Below are 22633 nucleotides of genomic sequence, written 5' to 3'. Positions count from 1 at the left end.
GTGCAGGTTTCCTTGCGCTTTCTTTGGCTGTCACTCATGCTTTGGGGACAAAGCTCAGGCTGGAGGTTAAGGAGAGGCAGAAGTCTGGGGGTGGGGCTATTTTCTCTGCAGGTCAGTCCCCAGCTGTGTCTCCACTTCCCAGAAGGCAGCCGCACAGGCCGAAGTAAAGTCAGAGAAGATGGTGCAACAGCAGCATTTTATAGATGAGCCCAGTGGAGCCTTTGGGATGCAGTAACTCACAAAGGCCACACAGCTTCCAGGAGTCCTGGTTCCGGGGTCAGCTCTTGGGAACCAATTTTTATATTCAGCCTGTTCTGTCTCCTGGGAGAAGTCCCCATGAGGCAGCTAAGGCTGGCCCGGATCTGGGTGGCACAGGGGAAGAGGGAGCAGGTCTAGGGCAAGGGCCAGACAGGTGCTTCCCGGACAGGGTGCCACCACCGGACAAGTTGGGCAGGCAGGGCTGGGCCTACCTGAGCAAAGACCCAGCTCAGTGGAGCACTGTCATGCAGAGGGGACACCTAGCTCCCGCAGAACTGCCGGAGGCCATCCTGAACCCCACCCCTGTGACAGCTGCCTTGCCCCTGGCAGTGGAGGAGCCCAGGAAAGGCAAGGGGAGGGTCTGTGATCTAGGTGGGGGTGAGAGGGAGGGGGCCTGGCCAAGTAGAAGGGCAGGGAGGGAAGTGGAGAAGGAGGAGGAGGAGGACAAAGCCGGCCTGTGTGACACCTGGACATTCCCAGTGTCTGCCCTGTCCCTCCCTTATCCTGCTCTGGACCCGGTGGGAACAATGCTCCAATTGAGACCCATAACCCCAGGGACAACATCTCAGTGTCCCCCGGGAAAGGAGCCAAGCAGGTGAGCCTGGTGGGGGCTGGGAGCCTGTTCTACAACAAGAGAGGAAAGACCCCAGGGATGGAGTAAAGGGTCCAGAGGGCAAAGGAGACTTGTTCCCTCTGGGGCCAGAGCAGGGACAGATGGTAGTGGCCATAGCCAGGGATATGGAGTCAGACTCCCCAGTAGAGCAGGGGATTGATTCACTTTCTGGTTTGGATGGAGTCCTCCTCCACTCTGAGAGGGAGCACAAGGGTACCCAGGACTCAGCCTCTGACTGACCAATAACAGGAGCTGCCAGGGTGGGAAGAAGGCCCCCAGAGATGAGGCCTAACCCTCTCCTTTAGTAGAGAGAGGCAGAACAGAGGAGGCAGGTGGAAGACCAAGAGTGGCCTGACTTTGTCTTTTTTTTTCATCATAAATAGGATTTTTTATTTGTCACCATTAAATGTCTGAATTTTAAACAGATTCTTGGACTCATAACCATCAGCTCATTCAACTTCAGCACCTGTCTCCTCTTTGGTAGCTTTTCCAGAACTGCGACCTTCACCCTGAAGCTCAGTGAGTGTTCCCCACCCAAACTCGGGCTTCTTCAGCGTTTAGACTTTTCTGACGAAGACGTCATGGAGCAGATAAATTGATTGGCAAGCCTTTTCTACGTCTCTTCCAATGCTACCTGGAATGAATGTCTTGACCATTTCTTTCTAGACATTTGTCTGCACCTCTCAGGTCATGATTTCCATCATTCTCTTCTGGATTTGGCAGACCTGTTGATGCTGAGCATAGGAGGTCTTTCAGACCTGATCGTTGTGTTTTTTGATACAACCAACACAGAACGGACGAAGCAAATACCCAGCGGTAGTGTTGGCAACAACATGAGCTTCAGTCATGGTCCGCCAGCTTTTGACCACGAACGAGCACATTCTGTCCTGGGTAAGGTCCACGCCATGGAAGTTAGTCAGGCAGCTTTTGCCCTGACCGTCCCCAGTAATTAGCCTGAGTTTTCTAAATGCAGCTTCATCATTTCTGCAGATCAGCGGGCTCACTTCAATAACACCACCCTCCAGACCATCAGATGTGATTTTGGCTCCTTACATTCTTATGACTCATGTTTTTCCAATACTCCTTATATTGATGTAGCTGGTGCCTTCCCATACCAATCTTTCTTAGAAAGTGGACCCGCCACTTTCTTCTTGGCCCCCTTTCCGCCGCCTTCCCTCGGGTGCCTGCTCCTGCCTGCGGCCAGGGAGCTGCCTGAGAGCCAAAGGGCCGACTTCCCTTTCATCTCAGAAGTAATGACTTGTCCTTGAAACGTCTTCTCACGTCAGAAACAGAAATGACTCATCACCTGGTTGGGACACGACTGGGTTCTCAATCAACAAAACTCAAAATGAGAAGCTGCATTTGGTGTCATTTTAAAAAGAAATTCTGTACCATAGATGTCTCCCTTTATTGAGCACCCATCTGCGCTGGGTGGTCCCGGGCTGGGCGACAAGACTCTTGCTTGGCCACAAGGGAAAAGGAACAGTCTGGGGACTAGCCCAACCTTCCACTCCCTGGCCAGGTGACCCCAGAGGATATTCAACCTCTCTGGCCCCAGTGACTCGGCTCTGAAGTGGGGGCAGAGGTCACAGTGGCCTGACCTCAGTGGGCTTGTTCACAGCTGCCTCCCCTCGGGATGGTGAGGCCAGGCCCCTGTAGTCGCAGGTACTCAGCAACTCTGCCAAAGTAATTTTGAAGAGGCTGTTGGCAATTTCTAGAGCATTAAGCTTCTATCAACATGAATAACAAACCAACACCATGAAAAAGGACTCTGTTGACGGGAGCCCTCACTGGACACAAAGATGATGAGTACGTTCCCCCGGGGGCGAAGGAAAGAGTGGTGCATCCCAGGCGAGGGCCCCAGGGGCGGCATTCCGGGTGGGGAGGCCCTGCGATGCCCTCAACGGGTGAGAGGTGTTCTGATGAGCAGCGATGGGAAAATGAGTGTCCTCCAAGCTCAAGGACAGGAATTCACTCACTCGTGGACTGGCTTGACTGTTGGGTTACATTGGTGGAGAGCCTGAGGAGTGTGCTGGGGATACAAACACAAAAAGATGTGGCCCTGCCCTCCCAAAAACCTTCCCTGCAACTCAGTCTCTGCCTGGGTGGGGGCACCGGCCCAGGGTCCTCATCAGGGAGGCACTTCCTGAGCCTGGACTGGAAGCAGTAGTTGTGCTTCAAGCAAGTTGGTGGCAAGAGATCAGGAGTGTGCTGCAGGTGGGGCCAATGTGTCGTGTAAAAGTGAGTGAAAGCCTGGGATCCACTTGGATGAGGGCCATTTGTTGTCTTGCTGTAGGCAATGGGGAGCCATGGAAGGTTTTTGAGCACGGGAAGTCCACACTCATAGCAAAGTCCTTCAGAGATAACCCTGGCTGTAACAAAGAGGCCAGACTGGAGTAGGGAGGCTGCGGAGGAAGGACGTGCAAGTCCACATGGGTCTTGGTGGGGCCAGGCTCAAGCGGGGAGGAGAGATGAGTTGGAGATGGCAGGGAAGCAAATGGGAGAAATGGGAACAGCAGCTGGCTTGAGGCCACAAGCTCCAGGCTGTCAGAGGGCAGAACTAGAGGCAGAGGACCTCACAGCATTCCGGAGCAGGAAGGACACCTTGGCAGATACTTAAAGGAGCTCGCACCCTGTCCAGGGCTGCTTCCTGCATAGCCGCTCGTGACACTTCTGTGAGGCTCACTACGCCTCATTTACCCTGTCCTGTGGTGGGACAGCTCCAGCTGATGGGGAAAGGGCTTTTGGAGGTCCTGTTCAGACAAATGTAAAGTGGGTCAGTGTCTGGATGGATAGATGGATGCAGAAGAACACGTACACACAAGGATAAAAGAGGAGGCCTCCGTGCGAAAGCACACCCAGCCTTGGGGCTCCAACCCTGGTCCTCCCCTTCCAGGCCTTGATCTTTCCTACCCTCTCCTCCAGGAAGCCTGCCCTTAATTCTCCACCCACGCAATTTTCTCCGCCATCTCCCCTGGCTTCCTAGCTCTGATCAGTTGGGATAGATGTCTCTCTGGGTCCTGTCTGTCCCTTAGTAGCTTGGGAGTTGCAGAGACAGGTCAGGGTCTTTGTCCCCTGGGACAACACTGCATGTCCCGCACTGTCCACGTGGAACACTGTCTATAGGGGCTGTCATGATAGGGATGGCAGCAGGATGGCCATGGTCCTCCTGGTCCCCATCACAGGCATCGGTGCACATCTCAGGTGCTGGTTTAAAGGTGTGCCCCTGAACATCCACCCATATGGGCTTCCTCCCCTTGTCCTCAGCCTCAAAGCCCCTCCAATGGGGTGGGGGGTGCTCTGGCTTCACGCAGCTCCCCGCTGGGACCTCAGGTACTGGCCTCCACCCTCACAATTTACACAGCTGTAAAAGGGGCTGATGACCCCCTCCACCGGCCCCCAACCGGCAGGAGGAGCCAAGGAATGCTGGCCAGGGCTTGGCAGGCTCCACATGAAAGCACAGAAACCTGTGAGGAATTTTTATCCTCCTGGGGATGGGGGTGGGAAGGGAGGAATGTCACCTAGAAACCATCCACCCTTTCCTTCCCTTCCCTCTCAGGAGCCCTTGGCCTTGAAAATTAGGTGACCTAGATGCCCCTCCCCAAACTCAACCACGTCCTTTTTGTCCATATTTCCCACCCTCTCCTTTTAAACAGTCCCCTCCTGATTCTCCAGCTAATAATAAATCGATGAATTTCCCCTGTGCCAGGTGCTGTTCCACTCTCTGCAAAGTCTCTCCAACTCAGCCCTCTCATTATCCCTGCGAACCCGCCGCTCTCATTTCCTCGTTTCATAGATGGCAGCACGAGTGAGGCACAGAGAAGGTGGATAATTTGCCCACGGTCTTACAGCAAATAAGTAGCAGGAGGTGAGCCTGCACCTTAATCTACTTTCCAAACGCTCACAAGTCATTTCTTTCTGACCTTGGAGAGAGCTGATCCCCAATTTGTGACCAGAGCGAGTAGACTCCTGCACCCCAGCACCCTGGGCTGGGAGAGGCGGCCTTCAATCTCTGCTTCACAGCTCCAGGCCCGTGGGAAGGGTGGGCACGAGAGGGTTTGCTCTCCCTGTCCAGCCGATCCCAGTTAGGGGAGAGGGGCAGTCACACCCCCAGCAATTGTGTCACTGAGACACACAGAGCTTACCGGGAGGGTTCTGGATGTCAGCCTCGCCTCTGCTGCTCACCGTTGTTCGACCCTGAGCATTCCTTCAGCTTTCTGGGCCCCTCTCTCTCTTTATTTGTAAAATGGAAAGAGTAATGGGACCTCCTCCTAGAGCAGTTGAGAGGATTAACCTGTCACCTCTAAAATGCTTGGCCCGGTGGCTGACACGTAGAAGGCCCTCAGTGAAAGTGAGCCATGACCACCAGCCAGCAGAAAAGTTGCAGTATCAGCAAGAAATGGGAAGTGGCCCTGCCTTGGGGACAACCTTGCTATCTGCCCTGCCTCCAGGAAGAGACCCAGTCAACACTGCAGCTCCTTTGGGGGCAGATCTGTTGGCTGGGGGGGCGGGGGTGGGCGGTGATGCAGTGGAGATAGAGGCAGAACACAGCAGTGGGGCATGGACCTCCTTGAAGCCAGAAAAGAACTGGCTTTGGGGCCAGACCAACTGGTACACAGTCTTTTACCCTCGTGGGACTTTGGTCAAGTGTCTGCACTTGCTCAGATCACAGTTTCCCCTCTGCAAAATAAAGACGTTTCCACCAGCCAGAAGGCTAGCACTAGATAAGTGTTTACCTTGTCTATTCTCTCTGTCCAGCCTCCTCGGATGCCCGCAAAGGCAGCCCTGTCTCCTTAGAGGATGATGTCTGCAGGCTCCATCCCTTTGGGGGAACAGGGTCAGGCCTCCCGTAGGGGAGGAGCAGATGTCTCTCTCCAGGTGTGTGCTGTTAATCAGCCCTGGGGGAGGCCAGCAGGACCCCTCCCCCAGGGGTTCAGCCTGAGAGTGGCTGAAAGTGGCCTCCAGCCTGGAGCAGAGGGCTGAGCAGCTGGGGGTGGGAAACATGAGGCTTTCAGGGCACAGCCCTACTTGGCCCTTGGGGTCTGAGTCCTCAGACTCTGAGCCCCTGGCTGGTGGAGGAAGGGAACACAGCCAGAATTTCCTTCCTCCTTCCAGCCTTCTCTGGCCCCTCCTCTCCTCGATTCTCAAACAAGGCCATTTCCCTCAGAGTGCCCACGCTGCTTTCTGGAATGACCGTGCCTCCTAACCCTTTTGAAATACCCTCTTCTCCTCCTCTCCCTCTTCTCCCTCCTCCTGCCCAGTCTCCTCCTCCAGGAAGCTTTCTAGGACCCAAAAGAAGACAGTTGTCATTTCTCTCTTGCTAGGATCCACCCTGCCACCTGTGGCTTTTCCACCAAAGGCACTAGTCAGGACTTGATGTTGGACTTGGTGGTTTACTGCATCATGTACCCCACGGAGAACAGTGTTGAAGGCCCGAAGACCTCAGTGAAGCAGCTTAGCCAGCAGGCTCTGAAGCTGAGCAGAGTGGGGCAGGCTCCCTGTCCCAGAGAGATTGCTTGCGGATAGTTTGGTAGCAGAGCCTGGAGCCATTACTGTGATGACAATGGGTACAGCCCTGGTGTATCGGGACCACAACAGCTCGGGCTCCGGGATTCTCCGGCTCACAGGGCCGCAGAGTCTCGGTTCAGAAGCAGCCTCGGGAGTCATCTGGGGTGAATTACCTTCTCCCCTCCTTGCCCCCCTGCTCCAGCTGCCCTTTCTGGAAGCATCAGACCTGTGTTCCTGAGAGCAAGGACTCCTCTGGGATAGTTGCTCCCCGTGGGAATTTTGATGACAGGGGTGACCCAGATGAGAGACTAATCCTCTTCCTGTCCCACTTCCACTCCCAAGAGTTCCGTCCCTGACCCCAAGGAAGTGTTAGGACCAAGAGTCACTCCCCATCCCATGCTGAGCTGTTTGCTGGAAACTCAGGCCTAGAGAGGCCTCAGCCTCTGTCCTCTCTCCCCACTGCTCAAAGCCCTGACCCTGAGGACCCTGGGGCTGGGCAGAGCGGGCAGAGGTAAAGCTGGACGCTTTCTCTTTCAGGCCTGGCCCATTGCGGGGTCTGGAGACCAAGGCCTGTGGGTGTCTGGCTCCTCACTTCTCTACCCCTGCTCAGTCTGGTGGGCTTCCCACAAGAGATGGGCTTGGGAAAGGCTCGTTTATGATCCAAGAAGTGTGTGGTATGTGCAGAAGCCAGCCTGGGGCTCTGAGGAAGTAGGGGCATGAAGATGGGAGGGCTGGAGGGGTGGGAAGGTAGGGGGGAAGGAGAGCCCCTCAGAAGTTGCTCTAGGCCAGAATGGGGAGTACGACCTGTTAGTATTTGGCTACTGATACCATTTTGGTGTCTAGGAAGCTTTTGGGATCCTGCATTCAGATGAGGTTGCATTTGGTCTCTGGGTTATAGGGGGTTCCTTGAGCCTCCCCAGATCTCTGGATAGGGCTGGCCCAGCCCTCACCGGTCAGGTCACTCTGGGCAGTCACCACCCCGTCCTAAGCTCCTTCATTCTTTTCCCATGGCACTCCTGTCCTGTGTGCCCAGCTGCACGGCACAGCCCGGGGATGAGTGAGTTCGCCTGGGCAGGTGGGCTCGGCAGCTGCCTGGGCCAGGGGAGGTGAGACAGGATGGGCAGAGCCTGATGAGCAGCCCCCTGGTCTGTGCCCCAAAGCCCACTTGTAGATCTCATTCCACTTGCCAGATCAAAGCCCCCTCTGTTGCAGGCCTCTGAGCCCTGGGGGGCGGGGCGGGCCAGAGCAGTAGGCCAGGGCGAGGAAGGAACTCTATCTGACAGCCTCACTCCTCTGGTGGAAACACCTGGCCCGACCCCTCTGCCTCCCTCTTCCTTGGCCTCACCCTCTGCCTTTCCTTCTTTTCAGGACTGCTCCTCCATCTCCTCTTCCCTGAGCCCTTACAGGTTCCTTTTCCCTTTGGCTGACCACCAAGTATATATGTGTTGGGTGCCCATACCAGGGGCCCGATGCCCTGGGCTCTGCCTTCATGCCTGACTGCTCACTAGGGACCTCCAGGAAGAGCAGAAACATGTGGCTCTGCCAGGTGTGGAGCAAGTGGGTATGTCCCTGGGCACTAGGCCTAACAAACAACCTTCTGCTGCTGGGAGCCAAGGAAACAACAAGCCAAGCTCCCTGCACCTGGTGCCCAGAGCCCGGGGGCTTGTCTCTGGGTGCCCAAAGCCATCGGGGAAAAGAACCAGGAAAGGGTCAAGGCGAGCTCCCCGTGCTCCCCAGGGGTAACAGGCATGGCTGCCAGCCACCTGCCCGAACTGCACCCAGGCTCTGCCACCAATCTGCCTTCCCCCGGGAGACACGCCACCTACCAACTGGGCAAACAGCCAGTTATCCCCAACTCACTGCTGCAGCCGCAGCCCCCAGGCAGGACCCGCTCACTTCCCAGAGCCCCTCTTCCTTTCCAGCCCCTGCATCTCCTCCTTGTCTTTCCCGAGAGGCAGGGCCATCATGCTTCTTTCTCCAGTATTGCTTCCTTCCCTCCTTCCTAACTCTGTTCCATATTCCCCCCTCCAAGAAGTTCACTGTGGTTTCCCCTGCTTTAGGTCGTTGCCTGCTTACCTTCTTCCACCCCCACCCCCATTCACAGCAAGCTAGATTTCCAGCACCTGCACTGTGTACAAAGGAACCACACGGTGAGGAATAGGGCTTAAGGGAGTTACCGTTGGTATATATTCTTCCCCAGGGGTTTGTAACACTTCACAGTTTTCATAACACTTTCCCTTACACTGGCACGAATAATCTTTAATATAAGTAAGAGAGGTAGGCAGGGAGGTTTAAGTATCTACATTTTTATAGAGGACACCAGGGCCCAGAGTAAAGGAGGAGATGTGTCCAAGGTCACGGAACCTATTAGAGGATTCAATCATTCCAGACTTCTTGACCTCCCCTGACGTCCGGTTATCACGACTCTTAGGGCTCCTCAGTCTGGGAGGGCCTCCTGGAGGCTCCGTGCGCGTGCGCAACCAGAGGAGGGAAGGGAGAGGCTCAGGTGAAGAAGGGGCAGGGGGCCACGGCCGGTGGGCAGCGTGGGAACCGGCTGGGGGTACGCCGGACCGCAGCGCGGGGAGGGGGCGCCGCGCTCACCGCAAGGTTCCGCCCCTCCGCGGGCGCAGACAATGGGGTCGCTGTGCCCGGCGCCCCCTCCCATCGCTGGGCGGCCTGCGTCCGCCCCCTCTCCCCAAAGCTGCTTTCAATTTAAACGCCTCCAACCAGCGGGTGCTGCCCCGGGGGGCGCGACCGCAGCGCCGAGCGCCCCTGTAATTTCCGTGGGGAGCTGACCGGCTCAAACACGGCCCCGCGGTGCCCCGACCGCAGGCCCCGAGACCGGAGACGGCGCCCAGACGGTCTTGCCCGGGTCGTGGGAGCGCCGCTGGGGCGGCCTCCCCTGCGCTCCCAGCCGGGCTAGCCTGCCTCTTCCAGGCAGCCCGCTGCCACCAGGGAGCAACTGTCCCAGAAAGCCTGCGTGCCTTCCTCAAACCGCTGTTGCCCTGTGGTCCCTAGCCCCCTAAAAACCTGGCTCCCTTTTGGAGAGCGGCGAACTCAGGGAGGAGATCGGGTCAGGCGCGTCCATTCGGTTTGAATACTGTGTCTCCGCATCAGACTAGAGGCTCCCTAAGCGCAGGAGTTGGCTCTGTTCAGACTAGGGGGCCCAAGGGGAGGGACTGGGCAGCGCTTCCCGCATCAGGCTGGGGAGATCTCTGACTGCAGAGGTTGGGGCCTCCATACAAGCCAATGAAACACTGTACAGCAAGGAAGCCTGGTGCTCAAAGCTAGGGTAAGTTTGTTTGTCTTTAATTATAAACTAATACTACTACTGATTACATAATAATAGTTTCTCCAAAGATGAGGTTCCAGAGGGAGCAGGCTTGTCCCACCTTTCTTCTCTGTCCCCCAGTCCACAAGTACCTAGCTCCCAAGACCCTACCTCAGAACAGTCAGGAAAGGAGCGGACGCTTCCCCTGTGCTGCCCGCTCCCTCCACCTCCTTGGAAAGTGACTCTGGAAGAATATGGGCGACCTGAGCTTTGGCTCCTGCTTGGCCTGCTGAGGAAGTGGAGGGAGGGTCCTGCTCCCCCACACTCCCCCCATCCTAGAGAAAAGGGGACCTCAGCCCCCTGGCCTCCAGAGAAGTCCCTCACTGGATTATCGCAGAAGGAACCGGTTGGCGAGGGCCTCAGACACTGCTCTTCCATCCGCAGATCCTGCCGCTTAGCACTGTCAGCGGAAAGAGCCGCTACACACCCGGAAGAGGTCCGGGGGAATGGGGACCAGGCTCGGACCGCACCAGGTCGGACCCTGAGTTATGATGGTGGGCATGCCTGCCAAAGCTTCCTCTGGACTGAAGCGTTCACTCCGTTCCCTGCTCCCCTCTGTCTGAAAGTTATGCAGCCCCTGCCACCCTCCCTCCCGGGAATCTCGGAAAGGCTGTTGTGTGAGTGCATGTGGGTATGTTGGATGCAGGGCCTGCTTTCCCTGAAGCACCGCTGCTCTCAGGCCTGTGTGGATGGGGCACCGTTGGAATTTTCCAGATCTGGATGTGTGTGTGTGTGTGTGTGTGTGTGTGTGTGTGTGTGTGTGTGTGTCTGTGGGGAGGGAGCTCAGCTGGGGAGCCTGGCTTGTCCTGAGTGCTCTGCTCCACCTTGTTCCTTCCCCACCATGTCCCAAACACCCCCCTCTCTCCAGTCTGACTGTTGTGGTGAAGCTAATCAGAAATAATTATGGGGGAAGGAGGGATCCTTAGACAGACCCCACAGAGACCACCTCATCCGCCCTGGCCCGGCCCTGGTGGCCCTGGCCCCCAGGGCCTAGGCCTGGTTCAGCTCTGCCTGGTAAGGGTGAACCTATCAACACCACCCCAGCCCACGGCTCTCCCCACCAACCCCTACCCAGGAGCCGCAGGTAAGCTCCCACATCTGGATTCACCTTAATCTCCCCCCAGCTGTTCCCGCCCCCCTCGTTCATCCCAAATCTATTGCGGACCTCCTCTGGGGGCCACGCTGGGCACTGACCTAGACTGGTCCCTGCCTTCACGGAGCTGTCTTTGGACTTGGGTCAGTGTAGACATTGCAGAAGGAAAGGCACAGGGCCCCCCTTCAGGATCACAAGCCACTCCAGGGAGGCCCTCCCTTGCCACCACCTTGTTGACTTGGGGGGAGGGACAGGGCAGAGCACACCAGCTCCAGAAGCCTGTGAGGACTTCCTGCCTCCTGCATTCCTCACCTGGCCCGGCAAAAGCGATACCGCCTCCCACCCAGTGCAGATGGGTGTCAGGCCGACCCTGCTCTGTCTCCCTGCCCTGACCACTTGCCCTCCTCCAGCAGACACCTGCATCTGCTTCAGTTCTCCCTGCTTCTTTGCTCAGAAAGGTGGGGAGCCCTCAGCAGTGCAGAGACCTCAGTCTGCACCACACAGTCACCTCCCTGGGGTTCAAGGCCCTGAGTTGAGAGAGCCCTTAGGGACCACAAGGTCAGCTGTCTCCTCTCCTTCATGCACTGGAAGACTGAGGCTCAAATGGGCGGAGGGATGGGGAGAGTGCGACTCCTGTTCCAGTGCTCCTTCTGGGGAGTCTTCCCTGACCCTGTCCTGAGGACAGTCTGGGTCTGCTCCTCCTCGACCCTCTCACTGTGCCCAGGAAGACAGAGGACAAATAGGGTCTGTCTCCACTATCTTACCTTCCTGCCCTGTCCCAGGTGCCTGGGCCCAGACACTGGGCAGTGGGAGGGCCCAGAGGGGGCTCAGTTGAGGGTCTCTAATTTATTCCTGCCCCTTAATGTCCAGAGGAAAACAGGCCTCCTGTGCCCAAGAGATTGGGAAGCATAAACGGAGGTCAGTGCTGCCCGCCCCCCACCTCCAACCTCCAACCCCCCACCCCGCCCGGAGGTGCCAAGGTGGTAATTAAGCTTGGGGGTGGGTCCTGGAAGGATGGGGGTGGGGGAGCGGCCATTATCCCCAGGAGCTGAGTTGGGCAGAGGAGCTGTGTGGTCCAGGCAAATGGGTGGTTTGTAGGTGGTCTGGGGAATGAATGACTGAGTGTTTGGGAGGGAAGCTGGTGGGGAGGGAGCAGAGGGAGGCAGGGAACAGCCAGCCGGATCAGAAAGCAAAGCTGGGGGGTCTGTCCCCAGACTCACTGGTCTGGGCCCCGGGCCCCAGGGAGAGGACCACGGAGCACATGGGGGGGGGTCTCAGGGATGCTGCCTTGGGCCTGTGACAATGGAACACTTGGTCAGTCACACACACTGGGAGCGGGGCAAGCTCTCTGGTCATAATCAGGGGCTACCATCTCCCCACCTTCTCCCTCAGCTTCAGGAATGGTGGGGAGAGAAGGTGGGCAGAGGTGGTTCAGTGCAGGGTCCCTGATACGCTGTGGTCCCTTCTGCCCCTTGGTCTCCACTTGCAGCTCAGGTCCAATCCTCACTGCAGGGGAAGTTTCCTCTTGGGCTACGAAGGACCCTTTGATTGAATCCCTGCCCTGCCCCGCAGGAGCTGTGGATCCCTAAGACAACCCCTTCCTTTGACCCTCAGGATCCCCCATCCACTGTGTCTGATGGTCATTTGTACCAATGACTTCATCATCCCGAGCCTTGGTTTTCCTACCTGTAAAAAGGGGGAAACACAATATTTAACAGTAAGGATGAAACAAGCCAGCCGAGGATCAGCATTTCTGAAATGTCTGTTGCGGCAGTGACTGACGCCCCACAAGTTGCCCCTCCTGCGTGGAGGCCAGGTCCCCTGAACCCAGGACCTGGCTGTGACCCCTGGCATAGGGACCAGGACCATGGCAGACAGGCAGTGGGGTGAAGAGGTCACTGGGGGGTAGTTCCTGGGACTGTCCAGTGGCATCCTGAGCACATCCTGGCCTGGGGCACATTCCTCCTCCCCGCCCTCCCCGCCTGCCAGCTGCCACCTGTACTGCCCACATCAGTGGTCCCCTGGCCTCTGTGGTGAGACTGCAGTGAGACTACCAGACACAGCTGTTTGGAGGAAAGGAATGAACTGCAGGAGCAGGCCCCGTCAGGGCAGCCTGCTGGGGCACCTTAGCTGCCGGCCCACATGGACAGGCTAGGCCTCTGTCCCGGTGTCATCCCGTGACCCTCAGCTCCCTGGGAGCAGCAGCACAGCAGAGGCTGCGTCTCCACCCCGGGACTGGGAAGCTCCCTGAGACTGAGGTGGGCCCCTCACCATCATCAGACCAGAGGATTCACAAAGGGGGAGCCTGGCACCTTCATGGGTTTAACGGCCTCAACCCACTCCTTGCATAGATTCAAAATTCACCACTGATGGGAAAGTCCCCGGGGAAGCTGGAGGGAGTGGGAAAACCTGGGAAACTGCCTGCCGCCCTGTGATCTAGAAAGGGCTGGGGCTGGGGAAAGGCAGTGTGTGCAGAGAAGCGGGCTCTAGATTAGGGTCATTCCCAAAGCAATCTCCCTCCTCCTCCCATCCCTCCTCCTCCCATCCCTCCTCCTCCCACCCCTCCTCCTCCCATCCCTCCTCAAAGCCAGGCGGCCTAGTTCCTCTCTCCTTCTGTGCCCAAGGAGCTGGAGGGGGAAGCAACTGCTTGACCAAGGGACAGAAGAGCACCTTCTGAGACCTCTGTCAGACCCGCAGTGAGACCAGCAGAGCAGCCTACAGGGGGCACTGCCCAGGGGTTGGTACCATAAGGAGATGGTGAAGGAAGACATAAGATTTGGAGTTAATGACACCCATGGCTTCTGATGCCGACAGCAAGTCTTCCAGCAGGAAAGAGAGCCCCCTCCCTCCCTTCCCCACTGTATCCAAATATGGATCACCGGGGTTTGGGGAGCTAGGGGATTAGGTGGGAGAGGAGCTGAGCCAAATGGAATGCTGTTTCCTAGGTCAGAACTGGGAGGACTTGGAGTTGTTTAGACAGGGAGGGGACAGAGCTTTGGAGAGAGGGAACGACTGAAAGACCACCTCTCCCACCCCTCACTTTTGTGCCAGACCACGCTGAATCCCTGTCGGAGAGCTTCTCCTGTTCTCAGGTCTACTTCAAGGCACATTCAATGCAGAAGTCTTCACATCCTCAGCTCGAAAACGGAAACACATTGACTAAAGGCCTCCTGTGTTTCAGACCTACTGTGTGCAGCACAGTAGTGTTCTAAGTGTGAGAGAGCAGTGCTCCCTCAGTTCTCAGGGTCTAGGGGCAACAACACACAAGACAGATTCCAGTTCAAGACAGAATGACAAGCTAGGCAGAGACACCAAAAAAATCTGGGTGTGCAGACAGGGAAGTTCGTCCTGACTAAAGATCAAAGGGGGACGAAAAACACCCCAAAATGCCTCATCTCCTGGAAGCCTTCTCTGAGTCTCCAATCTGCATCTGTCCCGCTCCATTATAACTTCTCCTTGAGTTCCTAAAGACACCCTGAACTTATCACAGCCTGCAAGAATATATTTATTTATGGGGATTATATGATTAATCCTTCTCCCCCACAACACCCTGAGTGCCAGGAACGAGCTTGTCTGTGAGCCAAGGTGGTTGGCCATTAAAGTGCATGGCAGGACAAGGGTGAAACGAGCCACTGGCTGGAGTTGAAGGGGGTGGAGTGCATAGTGGGGGCCCGGGCTGGCGAGGTGCGTTGGCACCAGATCAGGGCAGGCTGTAAACGCCAGGCAGCCCTGGGACTTCATCCTGCTGGCAATGGGGAGCCATCAAAGGTTTTTGAGCATGGGAGTTGCATGTTCCAACCTGTATTCTGAGATCCCGCTTAGTGAGGTGCGGAGGAGGGTTGGGGGGGGTAAGGGGTGTGCTCCCCTGGAGCCAGGGGAACAAGCCATTGTTGCAATAGTTTCAGGGACTTGTTAAAAAGGGCCTCAGTTGGCCCTGGCTGGGTAGCTTAGTTGGTTAGAGAGTCGTCCCTGATATTCCCCCAGCAGGGCACATACAAGAAACAGCCAATGAATGCATGAATAAGTGGAACACAAATGAGTGTCTCTCTCTGTCTCTCAAATCAATCGATAAAAAAATTTTAAATGAGTCCAGAGCAATCGAAGTGGAGAGGAAAGCGGGCTAACGCTGCAGAAGGAGTGGGGCATGGTGACTGGCTGGACGATGAAGGGAGTGGACATTAAGGATGACTTCCAATGTCCAGTCATGCTGTCTTGGAGATGGTGGCACCTTTAAGGGTAAGGCATGCCTGAGGCCCCAGTTATCAAGGAAGATAGATTACATTTGGACATCCAGGTCAGACATGGAGTCCTTCCTGATGTCCACTCTCCAATCTCCTCCTACAGCCAAAGCCTCTGTTCTCAGTCCCTTCAGAAGCCCAGCTTCAAGGTGGCACAGCTGCCCCCCCCCACTGGGGGGTGGCCAGGCTCACCGAGACTTCTGGGGAGGGGTTAAGTCGGGCGCCAGGCCTCCTGGCTTCCTGCCCCCTCTTGGCACTGCCCCTCACTGGACCTCTGTCTTCCTGCCTCTCTTGGAGCTCCCGCTCCTCCTAGGTGGGAAGAAGTCTCCCCAGGGAGGCTGGATAAGATGGGGGAGAGATGGGGGCCCTTCCAGACGGGTGGCCCAGTTCAGTGCGGTCCAACACAGTGCTTTGATCTCTGGGGGATCCACTGGCAGACAGGAGTGGAGCCGGGTGAGGAGCCGGGAGAGAGCTGAACTCAGAGGCGGCTTCAGGTCCCAGCGCTTTGCCCTCCTCACCCTGCCCACCTACCCGGGTGATACCCTATGCACGCCGGGATCTTTGGAACTCTTAGCAGAACCGAAAGAGAGAAAAGTGACACACAGGGTCGGTGGGGACGCACCGGCTCCAGAGTACAAACAGGGAGCACAGGCCTCCTCAAGACACACATCCTGAACGGTAGGTAATCACGAGGTCGACACGGCCCCAGACCCTGGAAGTGGAGCCTGTGCCTCTCCGGGCATTGCAGAGTGTCCCTCAGTGGGGCCCCCACACAGGTCAAACACCTATCCGCAAAGCCCCCACTGAACAGAGATGCTGCTTTGAATTACCCAGACCAAAGGAAGAGAAAGGGTCAGAGAAAAAAAAAAAAGATTTCCTACGGTCCCTAGATCTCAGAGCTCTCCAAACTGTGTGTCTTGGGACCCTCCCTAGGTCACCGCATGGCCTAGGGAAAGGGGACCTCACCCCCAATTCCATTGGGAAACTCTCCACTTTGTTTGATTTCTATACTGAGCATCTGCCTGAGATTCGGCCTTGGAGGGGAAATGTGGGTTGTTGCTAAAACAGACACAAATAAGTAACCGTGCATTTTGAAATACGCTGTTTCTTCGGTCTGGAGAAAACAGGACTCGGCTCACTTTCCCTGAGTGAGTGTAATGGCTGAGCTGACCCTCTCATCTCTTTTGTGTGTGTTGGATGAACACATGAACTTCTGGGCTCTCTGTCCAGTGCTCTTGAACTCCAGGAAACTTCCAGGAGACGACCCATCAAAATGGGAGGGTGACTAGCACCCTGTGGAGAATTGGGGGGCGGGGGACGTGGTGTCATCTGTTATGGAGAGTCCTATCCCTTCGCAGCGTCAGCCCTGGAATCATGGGGGCTGAGGCCGGTGGGGGGTGGGGGCGATGCCCGCCAGCGCCCCACGCTAGAGGCCGCCCACTCATTAGCCTGCAGGCTCAGCCTCCTCTCCAGCCTCTGGCCCCTCTCAGTCAACGACCACCCAGCAGCCTGCGGCGGCGGCAACGAAGGGTGTGGTCAAGAAAGGGTTAATCTGCAGCGCCTTTCATCAGCAGCTTGGCGAGCTCCCAAGGCCCACAGGCTGGGTACCTGGGCGCCTACCTCCGTCGGTGGGGCGGAGACGTGACCACAGGGCAGCCTGCCGTCTGCATTCCTCCCGCGTGAGTGCGTGAGTGACAGCTGCTGCCTGCCCGAGCCCCGCGCACAGGTGGGGGCGGATGCCGGGAGGGGAGTGCCCAGGCGCTCGCGACTCCTCTCCTTTTGCCAAGGCCCTTACTCTGGAGCCAGACCCCTGCTAAGAGAGGTACCAGGAAACCGAGGACGCCCAAATACAGCCTGTCACCAGGTCAGGATTCAGGGATGGAGAGGTGACCTGGGCTTCCTGGAGGAAGGGTCAGGACAGAATAGGCACAGCCAGACTTAGGTCAGGGTTCTGGGACTTCTGCCCCTGTCCCTTGCGTCCTCCCCTGCTCAGCTCTCCACGTAAATTTCAACCCTCCCATTACCAGCCCTCCTCAATTCCTCTTCCCTGAACTCACCAGCGCTTGCCTTTGATCTTTCCTGAAGCCTGGCGGTGGAAACAGGAAGTCACCTTTGGCTTGAAGCAAATTCAAACAGGGTGTACACTGGCCAGCACTCCACCTTTAGGCTTCCCCAAGATAGAGACCAAGTGTCAGGACTGCGGGGCGTGTCCTGCTCTCTGACACAGCAGTGGAGTTGCATTCCCTCCACCCCTGGGCCTGGGAGCTCTCCAAAAAGGCCCACAGGACTAGAGAGGGGCTTCCTAGAGAGATGCTCGTCCTGAAGAAGAGCCTGCTCCCAAGGAGGAGCTCTGCCCAAGCTGCAGCACTGCTCAGCCAAACCCGTGTACCAGGCATCGCCTCCTGGGGGATGCCCAGTGTCAGCCTGTCCACCGGGCCCTCTGCTAAGGGGGCGCTTAGGGCGGTGCAGAAAAGGGAGCTGGGCAGCCTGTCTCTAAACTCCACAGCCTCCCAAGTGCCTCTGCAGACCCGGAGTCATCAGACCCCGTACGAAACCAGCAGAGAATCCTCTTGAGAAAGTTCCAGTCCCCCTTCAAACATCCCTTAGAGCTAAATTAAAAGTGCAAGCTCAGCTCTTGCTCCCTGCTGCTCTCTGTTCGGGTTCTAAGGGCCCTGGGCCGGTGTGTGGAGGAGGAGAGAGGGAGAGACCAGTGGGAACGGGCTTGTGGAGGAGAGGCAGCGAAAGCAGGGGCAGATGGGGGCCAGCCCCAGAGCAGCCCCGTGTGGGGGACCGTGGGAGCAAAGCTCTGCCTGCTGCTGTCCCTGCTCTCCTGTCATCCCTCAGTCCCTTCACAAGGCCACATCTCCTTTACTCTTTGGCTTCTTGAGGTCCCATCACTTTGACACCAGTGAGAGCAAGCTTGGTCTGATACCTAGCCCTTCTCTGCCTTGGGAGTGTTGCTCCTCCTGCTCCTCCATCCTTAGTTAATTATGTAATTAATGTCTGGTGAGTGGGGTTCAGGCCACTTTCAGGCGAGGAGCAGCAGAGTCTCCCCAACGTGGGGCCAAGGCCTTACTCCTGACCTCCAGAAAACAGCCGTCTTTGCCCAAACAGGAGACGGGGTGAGGCAGTGGGGGCCGGCGGTAAGAGCCAGGAGCCTGCCTTGCTCTCCCCTAACTCAGGCCTGGGGATGATGACTCCGTCTCAGTTCTCCCATCTCTGAAATGGGTTCATAAGTCCAGACACCACACACAACGAGTGTTCTGAGGGCTCAGGTGTTAAATAGAGGTGGGTGCTGGACCATCAGTGTCCCCCCGAGAGCCAGCCAGCCAGCAGGGCTGCTGCGACCGTACCCAAAGCCCACGGTCCTCAGTACGAATGAGATGAAGAACCAAGCCACCACCCTCCCTACCCCATGGGCCCTCCAAGTCAGGTCATCCTTGGCATTACCTTGAAAAGAAGGCCGAGGAACCTACAAAGGATAATGTGCCATCAGGCTAAAATCAGAAAAGAACAAAATAAAATCGAATGAGGGATCAGGCAGCACACCTCAAGGAACTGGTTTCCCCTCACCCCTCCGCCTGGTCTCTGGGGCTCACGTTTAGGTCAGGTGACCGGCATCCCGGTGTGCCCAGGACTGTGCTGGCTGCAGCACTGGGAGTCCCTCAGCTCTGCAGGCCTCTTAGTCTGGGTCGAACTGGGACAGCTGGTTGCCCTTTCTTGGCACGTTCAAAGATGGGGAAGATCACAGATGTCTGATTCCCTTCTCTTTGCTGGTTTTCTTTAGGTATCCACGTGGCGATGGAAAAATGCTCAAGGCCTGAGAAGTTTCCACTGCCTGCCCCCGAAACTATGACATCACAACGAAAAGCAGCCCCGTTCCCCTAGTCACCCCTCTCCCAGGAGAATGGTCACCCAAGGGCTGAGGTCCTGGACCCCATCACACACCTCAGGCAACGGCAGAGCCCTGAGGCTCCTGGGCAGCCGGGGAGAACCTCCCAGGAGACAAGCCCCAGGTTGCTGTCTGGTGGTAATTCCTCAGGGAAGAGATTCGGCCAGGTAACCTCCAGGTCAGGCTCCCGTGAATAGCCCCAAATTGCCTTTGACACAGGCAACCTGGGGTCACTCCTGGCAGTGGAAGACCCAAGGCTTTGAAGGACACACTCCCCAGTGGTACTCGCTACCTTGAAGCCACTGCTGAGGCCGAGCCCTCCAGCTGGCAACAGCCATCTGCAGGCATTCCTGGGGTGGCTGCCGCAGCGGGTCTCTGGGAGGGGAAACAAAGGGGTGAAGTAAGTGGCAGCAGGGCCCACCTTTCACATGCCTGTTTTCTTTTAGGAAACACCAAACCCATGCCTCCCCCACTACCACTCACACACACGAGCCTCTGTTAGCCTCTAAGCACAGCCATCATCGTGCCGGACGAGAACTCAGGGTTTGAAGGGGTCCTGGTGGGGAAGCTCCGAGAATGCTGCTCCCCAGGCCCCACCCCACTGTGGAGACACACACACCCGTACACAGCAGAGAGAGGGCACATACAGGTGTCTGGGCACCCGCATGGCATCAGGTCAAGGGGGTGGGCAAGCTGCCTGGCCTTGGGCCTCTCACTCAGAGCCAGGCCCCCCAGGCTGGCCAGGGAGCTGTCAAATCCCCCACTACAGAGACAAATGGAGCCGTCAGAGAAAATAGCTTCTAATGGGGAGCAGGAGCCAGGCTGGGCTGGGCTGGGGGGAGGACTCTGCTGGCCAGATGTGAATTCTTCACTAATCACACCAAATTGGCCCAATTTGTTCACTGACACGCGGGGGGACCAGCTTCATCTTTCTCTCAGCAAGCAGGCTTCCCTCCCTCCCGCATGGAAGCACTTTTGCTCTAGGGATGAGGCTGGCCAGCTGACAGCAGGCTGGGGGAAAGGGGTGAGGCCGATTTACTCACACCCCTCCCTGCAGGAGCAAAGGAGCTGCCGTGGGCTCGCCTCCCTTCCATCTCTGCCAGCCCCCTGAGCCCTGGGTGCCGAGGGCCATGCACTTTAAAGACCCTGAGAAGTGGGGTGAGGAAGAGAAGGTGTCTAGGGCATTTGCTTCCTTGGAAATGGCGGGCATAGGCAGGAACTAGGATACTGGGGACATTCGTGAGAAGCTCAGGGAGGGGTCTTGGAAGAAGCTAGGGGATCATGTAAGACAAGATGTCATGTTAGAAGCAGCAGAGTTTAGCAGGTCCCATTAGGGCCACAAACTGAGCATGCTGGTACAGGGAGGCAAAAGAGAGCCCTCGTCCCCTTGCTCTGGCACGGAGCCCAACTGACCCCTGGATGCTTACATTGTACCAACAAACAAACAAACCAAACCCAAGCACTGAAGGTGGGACTACAGCAGGGGGGCTGCCAGGGGATTTTGAGAACTTCCTCACCTTCCACTTCCCTTCTCTCCAGCAAAGAGCAAAAGGTAATAAGGAGATGGGCATCTCCTTTGAGGGGTGCAGGAGGTAGGGCAGGAGATGAACAGGGGCCCTGACCTCCGGACGCTCTCGTTTCTGTCCTGTACCAGGGAAGGGAGCACGTGCACACAGGTTTGGATGTCCTGGCCCACCACCCAAAGTCCAGCGTCCCCCAGGCCCCCACCTCGCTCTGCACCCCAACAGCCACCCTGGGCCGCAGTGGTTTTAGTGCGTCCGACCTGGGACAAGTCAGCAAACGGGAGAGTCTGTTAGGCCCTGACGCGGGCTCTGCGCTCTTTGAGCAGGGAGTTCTAAGGGCCTGGGGTCTATCTAGAAAGGGAGTTGCGCCAAATCCCCCTAAGCTTCACGGAGTATTCACTCTTGGAGAGGGGGTGTCTGGCCAGAAGAGGGCTAGAAAGGGGGCTATTACTTCCTGCCTGGGAGAAGGTGAAGGACTTCCAGGTGCCCCAGTCTGGCCAGCTCTGGGAGAGAGAACACCTCTTCTCCTCCTGCCCTGCTTTCTACTCTTGCTCCCACCACCTCGGAGCTGCCCCTGGGGGGTGGCCCTTCAGAACTTTCCCAGGTCGGCTTTCACCCCAATCCCCAAACCTTTCCATGGCCCAATTCGGTTGTAATCAGTCCTACTCCCTAGGGGGAAATCCCACTCCAGGAAACCAGGGAGGGTGGGGCCAGCCCCGGGGGGCAGATGGGCCACCAGTTTCTCCCTAGGCTGGGAAGTCACCCGGTGCCATAACCTGTGGGACCAGGTATGGCCTGATCCTGCTCCTGGAGGGAGGAGCAAGACTGAGCTGGAAGCAGGAGGCTCAGCAGATGGACAGAGATGACAGAGGCAGCTGAACCCTGCAGGTGAACTCAGAGGCGCCCTGGGAGAGAAATTGCATGGGGCGGGGGGGTGGGGGGTGGGGAAGGAGCGAAGTGCTGAACAGACCCATCCTGTTCCATCCACAGCTCGATTTTGTTTTTGAATAATTCCTGCTCCTCCCTACCTCACCTGCCTCCTTAGATTTTCCTGAATAGAAAGAGCGCCTCCTCCTGACGGGGTTATAGACCTGGCTTCCAGAGAGAGCTGAGCATAAATAAGGGAGGAAGACAGGACCTTGTTTCTTTCAGATACACCCTTTACGTTCCATTTCCTTGCCCAGCTCCCAGCTGATTTGTGGGCTTGCCTTCCCCAAGAACAAGAGCTCTTCCTTTGACCCAAAGAGCCACACTGATTGGGGTTCGAATTCTAGTCCTGCTGTCTACTTGTTCTGTGATCGTGATTTATTATTATGCAACACTGAGCTATTAGGTAACCTGGGGAGCCTCCGCTTCCTCATCAGGAAAGTGGGAAACCTAGCACAGGATCGCTGGGAGGCCGACAGTGGGTCACATAAGCCTTCTGTGCACCTGGCACACACAGCTGGCCGACTCAATGCCTACTGAATGAATGAATCTGAAGGGCTCCCGGCTTATGTCTTTGGCCTGATCTCCTTACAGGTTTCTGGGCACCATCTGGATTTCGAACAGATCAGGGACTTCACTGCTCCGTGTCTCAGTGTCCTCGCCCATCAAATGGGAAGCGATGAATACACCTGCCCCGTGGGGTGGCTGTGAGGACCGTGGAGTTAGTCCAGGTGGAGAGCTCAAAGCAGTGTCTGGTACTCGGTAAGAGTCCAGGGGACGTCGGTGTCGTTAGACTAAAGCCATTTTGTCCAGCCCATGGCGCTCTTTCCCGATGACAAGGAAGGAGATGCCCCTGGCCCTTCCTCGTTCCCTAATCTTATTGCCTTACAGGCCCAGTCCTCCCACCAGGATATCAGAAAGTCCTTTGCTCAGTAAACTCCTCTCAGATATACTCTCTCCAAGGCTGGAGAGACTCCAGGCAGGTTCCTCAGAGCCCCCCCACAGGCCCCAGGGTGTGCGCCCCACCCTCCCCCCCACCCCATCTCCAGGACTGACCCTTCCTGTGTCCCTGCCCTGCAGCAACCAGTGACTTCCCTCTCAGACCTCCTCCCCCCCCACCCTCTGGCTGGCACCTGGGCCAAGCTCTCCCGGGTGGCGGTGCCACGCAGACTGAGTCTACGGCAGACCTTGGGAGGAGTGCTGAGTGCCAGGACCAGCCCGGGCCGGTGGCTCAGGCCTCCTCTTGCTAA

At 57.0% G+C, this 22633-nt stretch overlaps 1 pseudogene; it reads right to left on the bottom strand.

Moving 5' to 3' along the window:
- Positions 1 to 1260: 1260 nt before the first annotated feature.
- LOC119052600 (40S ribosomal protein S3a-like) lies at positions 1261 to 2114 on the bottom strand (annotated as a pseudogene).
- Between the last annotated feature and the right edge of the window lie 20519 nt (positions 2115 to 22633).

This window comes from Artibeus jamaicensis, unplaced genomic scaffold (assembly GCF_021234435.1).
Source record: "Artibeus jamaicensis isolate MK-2021 breed Jamaican fruit bat unplaced genomic scaffold, CSHL_Jam_final contig_1998, whole genome shotgun sequence".
NCBI classification, from domain to species: Eukaryota; Metazoa; Chordata; class Mammalia; order Chiroptera; family Phyllostomidae; genus Artibeus; species Artibeus jamaicensis.
The sequence above is the reverse complement of the archived record's forward strand: the minus strand, read 5'-3'. Positions and strand labels throughout refer to the sequence as shown.